The sequence below is a fragment of the Orycteropus afer genome, unplaced genomic scaffold (genome assembly GCF_000298275.1).
Source record: "Orycteropus afer afer isolate SDZICR_OR568_19922 unplaced genomic scaffold, OryAfe1.0 scaffold00195, whole genome shotgun sequence".
In the NCBI taxonomy this organism is placed as follows: domain Eukaryota; kingdom Metazoa; phylum Chordata; class Mammalia; order Tubulidentata; family Orycteropodidae; genus Orycteropus; species Orycteropus afer.
In genome coordinates, this window is record NW_006921782.1 from 363,493 (window position 1) to 372,893 (window position 9,401).

Below are 9,401 nucleotides of genomic sequence, written 5' to 3' on the forward strand. Positions count from 1 at the left end.
GTTGTTGTAAAATTGTACATGGTGTAGCATTCACTGAAATTGTCCCTTTTTTTCAAAACACATCCGACTCTTAACATAGAGCCAGTACAGCTGTTACATGTTGGAAGAATAGTAAAAGAAAAAGGTATGTTCCAGTAAGCAGTGTTTGTTCCAAACTCTTTCCTCATCAGGCTACAGAGATTTCTTCTACAGACTTAAATGACCTGGATTGATCAACAGGAATTGAACCAGGACCTTTAACATTTCTGGGCTTATTACTCTTTTAGCCAATAGAGACTCATTTAGTCATTAAAGACAAAATCTTTAGACGAGAGAACTGCCTTGAAGTAGAGATGATGAGATTCTAAAGTACCACTGAGTTGGACTGGGGACTGTAGACAGATGGATGACTGGCTGTGAGTAGTGTGATCACTGTGGACACATGCCTGTTGACGAAGAAGGAACATGGCTGAGTCCAGAGTTTTCTTTTGACCCACATACACTCAGAGGGCTCTTTTATACATTCCGTCTTCCAGGACGCCCTGGCAGGGCAATCAACAAAATACCTCTTGTGACTTAACCAGCATTGCATCTTTGAAATGTGGGTTCACACATTGCTCCTGAGATCAATTGGCCCAGTTTACATTCCTTCAGTTGGCCACATGATTTATTTGTGACTTATGTCCCCTAGAGCTGATGTGATTGCCTTTAGGAGCTGAAAGTTTGCGAGGCTGCTTTCCTCTGGTCATACGGATCCACTCCGGCCTGGCCTGCAGCCTCATCAGTAGTCTAACCACAGACTGACAGGCCCAGTCACTGGTGGAGATTCATTCATAGTGTGTTCACTTGCCCTGGCCTTGCAATTATAGGATCAGGTTTCAGTCCTACTCAGCTGTGATGCCTGGGCAAATCAGTCAGCCTCCCCTTGCCTATTTCCTCCTGGATAAATGGGGACAAGGATAGTGAATACAACCCAAACCCAAACCCACTGCCATCGAGTTGATTCCAACTCATAGTGACCCTATAGGACAGAGTAGAACTGCCCCCATAGGGTTTCCAAGGCTGTAAATCTTTACAGACACAGACTACTTCATCTTTCTCTCATAGAGCAGCTGGTGGGTTTGAACTGCTAACCTTTTGGTTAGCAGCCCAATGCTTTAACCACAGTGCCACCAGAGCTCCTTAAGATAATGGATAGGGCTAAATTAACTTCTAAGATTCTGCCTAACTCTACTATTTGGGGAACAAAAAGTTTTAGATTTGAATTGTAGCCTTACTTTTCCTCCTTAAGGAGCTCTGCTGTGTAGTAGTTAAAGCAGATATACAATATAATCAAAAGGTTGGTTGTTCAAACCCACTGGCACTTTAAACCCACCAACCACTCCATGGGAGAAAGATGTGGCAATCTGCTTCCATAAAGATGTACAGCCTTGGAAGCCCTATGGGGCAGTTCTACTCTGTTTTATAAGGTCACTATGAGTTGGAATCAAGTTGATGGCAGTGGGTTTAATTTGGTTTTGTCCTTGTTATTGACCACTACTGGCCAGGAGTCAGGCAATAGTAGAGAACCTAAAGGAAGCTTTGTCCTGTGCATGTTGAAGCATTTAGTGAGTTGGCTCAGCATATCCTGAGGCTGGGAAGGCCTTCCATGTTATCTCTAAATCTACATATTTTTTTCTGCTCTTTCTATAGGAGTGACATTTATGTTGATGTCATGCCAGATGATTTTTGTTTTGTTCTTTGTGCTTTTCTGTATTTTTCAAGTTTTCTATAAAGAATACACATACATACACATGCATATATAGTTTTTGTAAAAATATCAATAAAAGGAAAAAGAGCTGCCTTTTTTATAGGGGGAGAAATGCATTTGTTTTACATTTTTGTGCTATATTTTGCTGTTCATTATTTCAGTGGGCATTACTGAGCACTGTTTTAAATTATTTTGTGGTCCCTATGCTTTTGTGTGTTGGGAGTTCATCTATGTGCCTTTCTTTTATTAGTGGTAGTTATAAGTTTTGAATTCATGGAAATTCCTATAATCTCTCTGTGAATGGCAAGAGGTACTTACAGAAGACAGAGTTTCTGTTCTCAAGATCAGATTGTTTTGAAATGTAAATGGATTGGCTATATTCATATGTTCATATTCCTGTTTAGTGCCAAATCTATCGAGTTGGAAGAATATCAATAAATATCCCAAGATCCATATAAAATTTATGGGTTTTATTTATGTCCAAAACTCTGAAATTCTGCCCAACATTGTTCAACTTCCTGGTCTTTTTCTTATTAGCACATTTGAAAAAAGTTTCTTCAATGTAATAAATCTATTAAAGGCAATAGCTAATAAACATTTTTAATTAAAAAAAATAACTGTGTATTTCTTCCTATAAATATAGAGAGTCTTTTAAATAAAATATTAAATTTCCATGGTACCAGAAATGTTCTAGAGATTTCTCACTGGAAAATAGTATTTTTCTACATTGATTCCATCTGTGGTCACTGTTTTAATGCACTCATGTTAAATGCAGAATCCAAAAAGATGTTTTTCAATGATACACATTATAAAGATTCCCTTACCTCTCTCTTTAAATTATATACTTAGAGGCCTGAAGGTAATGTTAGCACATAATAAAAATAATAATAACCACAATCAAAGGAGCATTTTTAATGTGGCAGTCTCCTTAGTAAATGCTTTCCATATATATCTCATTGACCCTTAGAGCATCACTTGGAAGTGAAGATATTACTAGTCCTGTGTTACAGAACTGAGTTTTAGGAAGGTTGAGTAGCCTCTGAAGTAGTCAGTTCTCAGATTTGACTCTAGCACTGTCTAATCAAATCTCAGTGTTAACCATTATCCTAAATGACTTCTTACAGACTTGTGTCTCAGGACTCCTGGGTTGAAGGGGCTAAGAGACAAAATCTGAATAGAATGACCTCTGGCTTGAGGTATAGGGTACTTTAGGAGCCTTGCTGCAGCTCGACACTGGCTCCCACTCCCAGTGGGGAATACCTGGCTTGCATAGCCCATGGTACCATGGTGACATACATAGGCATTCCATGTCCCCAGCACCCTCCCCCCCCCCCCCCCCCCCCCCCTGGTAACCAACAAAGAAAATGTCCCCCAGTTTGGGACTATAGCCACAACCTAGATGGTTTTGAATGGGTTTGGATCAATTCAAGTGAACTCTTGGGTAGTCAGTAGGAGTCTGAGGTTTCCTATATGGCTTAAAACAAAAAAAAAAAAAAAAAAACCACGGCCATTAGTTGATTCTGACTCAGAAAACCCCCCATTGGATTTCCAAGGCAGTAAATCTTTACAGAAGTAGATTGCCGCATCTTCCTTCCACAGAGTGGCTGGTGGCTTTGAATTGCCAACTTTCTGGTTAGCAGTCAAATGCCTTGGGCACTGCACTACCAGAGCTCCTTCCTATTTTTATTCCATGAGAATAAAGTAAAGGAATAAATAACAAAGGAGAAAGGATTCTTCTAAAACCTTTTTTTTAACCAAATACTTGTATAATTAAAGTATTTTAATAGAATTTCAAACAAAGGCCATCAAAGGGTCAAGGCTAGATCATGTAAGCAACTCTCTTATCCAGAATGTTTTTTTTCTGCAGAGGCAGCTTGGAGCTCACTGAGAAACCAGAGAGTTAAATGATTACCCTGTGCCTTCCTGATTAGGAACAGGCTGCTCTCTGCAGTTTGATTAGTCTCGCTTGTAGCTACGGGATTTCGGCTTATTAAAACTGACAGTGCTGTGTAGGGCAGAGAGCCAGGAAGGTCAAACTTACATGCTGAGCCAACCACCAGCAAGGCTCTGCCTTTATCTAAAGGTTTGGTGTAATTGGCATTCATTTTAATAATCTTTTTCAGTTCTTGACTTTCTTTTCAACCTTTATGTCTCTTCCTCATCTTACACTTTTTGTCTCCCTTCTTTTTCGTGAAATTCCTTGACTTACAAAAACATAACCCAAATAGCAGTGGTCAAAGAAGAATGAAGCAAGCCCAGTGTAAGCAGTGTGAATAAGAGTAACCATGTATCCCGATTTCCCACGGAAGTCCTACTTTATGCCTATGCTCCAGGCATAATTATAAACAGTATTACTATGTTAATCTTAAAAGTACTATAGTTTGGACAAATTATATGGTCACCCTAATGTGAGTGGTGGAGACTCAAACTAGAGAGCAGGTGCCCTATCCAAATGGGACAGCTGCTACCCACCTCGAGCTAATTGCTGTCGGTCCAGTATTGCCAGATCTTACAGTCTTTCAAGAGAAGCCAAAAATCTGGATTTCCAGATGAAATCACACAATTTTTAAATGTTGGACCAATTTTCTAAAAATACTCTGCTAGCCAAACAAAACCTAGGGGTGCCTGATTTGAAACCTGTGCCTTTGAATCTGGGCAGAGGCCTTTGACATCTTTAGCATCTTTTAATTTCTCCAAGACAGATCAATATATACAGAAAAAGGACCTACAGTTTCTAGTGCCTACAGCTGTTAACTAATTTCCACATTAATTGTCACGTTGTGCCAATCCCATCACATGATCCCCAGATAACTCCAAGAACCAAATCTGCCAAAAGGGAAGTTACATATCATCTTGTTCAACCTTTTATTTTATGGATGAAAAATCTTAGGCCTGAAAAAGAAAGACTAGCAATCATTCGTGTCTTTCTTTCCTTGCAAGGAGTTTTAATTATATAGTCATGCATCGCTTAACGTCCACAATATATTCTGTGAAATAGAACATTATGTGATTTGGATATTGTGCAGACAACATATTATATACAGACAGTGCCCACATTGTGAATGAGTTCCATTCCTAAATCCTTCTTTAAGTTGAATTTGAATGTAAGTCAGAACAGTAGGTATAGTTGAAATGTTTGTCTTAGTATGTAGTGTACTGTATTTTTACACAAAACGTGCACATAATACAATTTTTGCAAACCACTCAAACCCCTAGCACATTAGTTTCCTATGCACTCTGTGCATTATTTATGTATGCATGTTATTTATGTGAGTGCAATATCTGTGGAAAAAATATGGAATCTTTCTATGCATAAAAAACATTAAAGAACATCAACAAAGAGGCCTCTGAAAAGAAAATGAGGAAAGCAATACCATTTACAGTAGCTACCAAAAAGATAAAATATCTAGGAGTAAATCTTAACAGAGACACAAAAAACCTATACAAAGAAAACTATAAAACACTACTATAAGAAACTACAAGGGATCTACATAAATGGAATAATCTGCCTTGTTCATGGGTAGGAAGACTAAATATTGTGAAAATGTCAATACTACCCAAAGCAATCTACACATTTAATGCAATCCTGACCCAGATACCATCAACATTTTTTAAGAATATGAAAAAAAAAAAAAAAAAGATTAACTTCATATGGAAACGAAAGAGACCTCAGATAAGCAAAGTACTACTGAAGAAGAAGAAAGTGGGAGATCTCACACTCCCAGATCTCAAAGTCCACTACTATATAGCCACAGTCGTTAAAACCATGTGATACTGGTACAATGATAGACCAATGCAACAGAATCGAAAACCCAGAAATAGACCCATCTATCTATGGACAGCTGATTTTTAACAAAGGACCAAAACCCATTAAATAGAGAAGAGACAGCCTCTTTAACAAATGGTGCTGGGAAAATTGCATATCCACCTGCAGAAAAATGAAACACGACTTATCCCTCACCCCATATACAAAAACAAACTCAAGTTGGATCAAAGACTTAAATGTAAAACCCAAAACTATAAACGTCGTCAAAGATAAAATAGGGGCAAATCTAGAGGCCCTAATTTATGGCATAAATAGACTATCAAGCATAACCCAGAATGCATAGGTGGTGGAAGAGAAGCTAGATGACTGAAGCCTTTTAAAAATTAAATTCTTCTGCCCATCGAAAGACTTCTCCAAAAGGGTAAAAAGAGAACCTACAGATTGGAAGAAAATATTTTCTAGTGACATCTGACAAAGGACTTATCTCCAAAATTTATAGAAAACTTCAACACCTCAACACCAGAAAGACAATCCAATTCAAAAATGGGCAAGGGACATGAACAGACACTTCACTAAAGATGATATGCTGGCAGCCAATAAACACATGAGGAAATGCTCACAATCATTAGCCTTAGAGAGATGCAAATTAAAACAACGATGAGATATCTCACCCCAGCAATAATAGCAAAGTTCAACAAAACAGAAAATAACAAATGCTGGTGAAGTTGCGGAGAGATTGGAACTCCGAAGCACTGCTGATGAGACGGTAAAATGGTACAATCATTGTGGAAAATGGTGTGGTGTTTCCTTAAAAGCTGAAAATGGAAATACCATTTGAATTAGCAATTTCATTACTAGGAATATATCCTAATGAGGTGAGAGAAGGGACAGAAAGAGACATATGCACACCCATGTTCATCACAGCAAAATTTGCTATAGCAAAGATATGGAAACAACCGAAATGGCCATCAACAGATGAATGGATAACCAAATCATGGTACAGTCACACAATGGAATACTATGCTACATTAAAGAACAATGAAGAATATGTGAATCATCTCACAATGTGGATGAATCTGGAGGACATTATACTGAGTGAAATAAGTCAATTGTAGAAGGACAAATATTGTACAAGCCCATTACTGTAAAAAGTCAAAAAAGGGTTTGCTTGGGAAGGGAACTCACATTGTAGGTTACCAGGGATGGGAGGGAAGGGGATGGAAAGTTTTGGACTAGTTGGGGGCCACATGCTGAGTTGGGTAAAGGGAGGGACAGTATGGAAAGAGTCTATGACCAGCATGATAACATTGGGTAAAGGGAGGACACTGAATCGTGCACATAAGGTATAGACAACAGAGGCTAATACCACTATATGCACAATACTGCATTACCACTAACACCAAACACAAGACTATAGATAAATGCATGGACAACTAGAAGATCAAATGGGGGTTGGCAAACAGAAATGTACCCTAGAATGATAGATTTAGCTGAAGATAATCTTGCATAGATACCAGTGATAGAAAATAACCACAATCATTACAGAAGTAACAGAAGACAGAGCTGGAGTAATCCCTCAGAGACAGCCAAACACCTTGGGAGATAGAAGCAACAGGCCTGCTGACTCAGAACCATAGTATTGGGAGACACCAGGGTCAATTGGCACAACATAATACATTAAAATCTTGTTCTACAACCTACTTTGGTGAGTAGCGACTGGGGTCTTAAAAGCTTTCGAGCAGCCATCTAAGATGCAGCTAATGGTCTCCTATCATCGGAAGTGAAGAAGAGTGAAGAAAATCAAGGGCATTTGGAAACAATTAATCCAAGGATATGATGGACCTTGAGACCAGGAGAACTAGATGGTGCCCAGCTACCAATGTCAACCATCCAGGAAGGGATCAAGCTGGAGATCCTGGATAGTGTGAGAGGAAAAACGTGGAACAAAATTCAAAAACAATAATGACCAGAATTACTAGTCAGATGGGGTCTGATGGGACCCCCAAGACTATGGCCCTGGGATACACTTTGGGCCTGGGATAGGACTCACTCTCAAGGACTGGTTCTTAGCTCAACAGTAGAAAGATTTAGATGCAGAACAGCCAACCCAGGGCGATGCACCCACCTACTCTACAGAGGTACACCCCTTGGAGCAATCGGCCTTGCGGCACCAGAGGGTCAGTATTCACATGGAGGGAAAGCTGGACAGACAGGAATACATAGTTAAAAAGGGCACAGGGAGAGTGGTCACAGGGAAGGCAGGGGGGGAGAGTGGGTTAGGTTGGGGATGGTAATTCGGGCGTGAAATCAAATGTACATGAAGTGTTGAATGTAAGACAAATTCTGCTCTGTAAATTTGCACCCAAAGCACAATAGAAAGAAAGAGGAAGGAAGGAAGGAAGGAAGGACTTTTAGACACACTAAAACATCTTTAACATAATGTTGTTATGTGCCATTGAGTCGGTTCTGATGCATAGACCATATGTACAACAGAACGAAGCACTGCCTGGTCCTGTGCCATCCTCATTCCTGTTGCTATGCTTGAGCGCATTATCGCAGCCATTGTGTCTATCTATCTTATTGAGGGTCTTCCTCTTTTTCACCAACCCTCTGTTTTATTCAGCATGTTATCCTTCTCCAGGGAATGGTCCCTGTTGATAATATGACCAAAATATGAGAGACAGTCTCACTATCCTTGCTTCTAAGGAGCACTCTGGCTGCACTTCTTCCAAGAGAGATGTTTGTTGTTCTGACAATCTATAGTATAATCAGCATACTACACCAGCACCATAATTCAATTGCATCAATTCTTCAGTCTTCCTTATTCATTGTCCAGATTTCACATGTATAAAGTGGTATTAGGTGCCATTGAATTGATTCTGACTCATGTTGTTGTTGTTTGCCATCGAGTCAGACCCAACTCATAGCGACTCCTCCTTTGGTTTCTGGTTTCTGAGGCAGTAACACTACGGAAGTAGATTGCCCAGTCTTCCTTCCGAGGAGTGGCTGGTGGGTTTGAACCGCCAGCCTTCTGGTTAGCAGTCAAGTGCCTTACGCTCTATGCTACCAGAGCTCCTTAGTAACCCTAGGTACAGCAGAACAAGACACTGCCTGGTGCTGCACCATCCTCACAGTCATTGCTGTGAGGAAATTGAAAATACCGTGACCTGGGTCAGGGGCACTTTAGTCTTCAAAGTGACATCTTCGCTCTTACACTCATTAAACAGGTCTTTTACAGCAGATTTGCCCAGTGCAATACATTGTTTGATTTCTTGACTGCTGCTTCCATGGGTGTTGATTGTGGATCCAAATAAAATGAAATCCTTAACAACTTCAATCTTTTCTCCATTTATCATGATGTTGCTTATTGGTCCAGTTGTTAGGATTATTGTTTTCTTTATGTTGAGGTGTAATCCACAGTGAAGGCTGTAGTCTGCGATCTCTATCAGCAAGTGCCTCAAGTCCTCTTCACTTTTAGTGAGCAAGGTTGTGTCACCTGCATATTGCAGGTTGTTAATGAGTCTTCCTCCAATCCTGGTGCTGCATTCTTCTCCAAATAATCCAGCTTCTAGTATTATTTGATTAGCATTACAGATTGACTTAGTGAAAGGATACAACCCTGATGCAAAAACAAAAAAAACATTTCCTGATTTTAAACCATACAGCATGCCCTGTTCTGTTTGAACACCTGCCTCTATTATATGTATAGGTTTATCATGAACACAATTAAGTGTTCTGGAATTCCCAGTCCTCTCAGTAAATTTGTTTAAGATCCACACAGTCAAATGTGTTTGCACAGTCAATAAAACACAGATACACATCTTTCTGGTATTCTCTGCTTTCAGCCAAGGTCCATCTAATATCAGCAGTGACATCCCTTATTCCATGTCCCCTTTTGAATCTAGC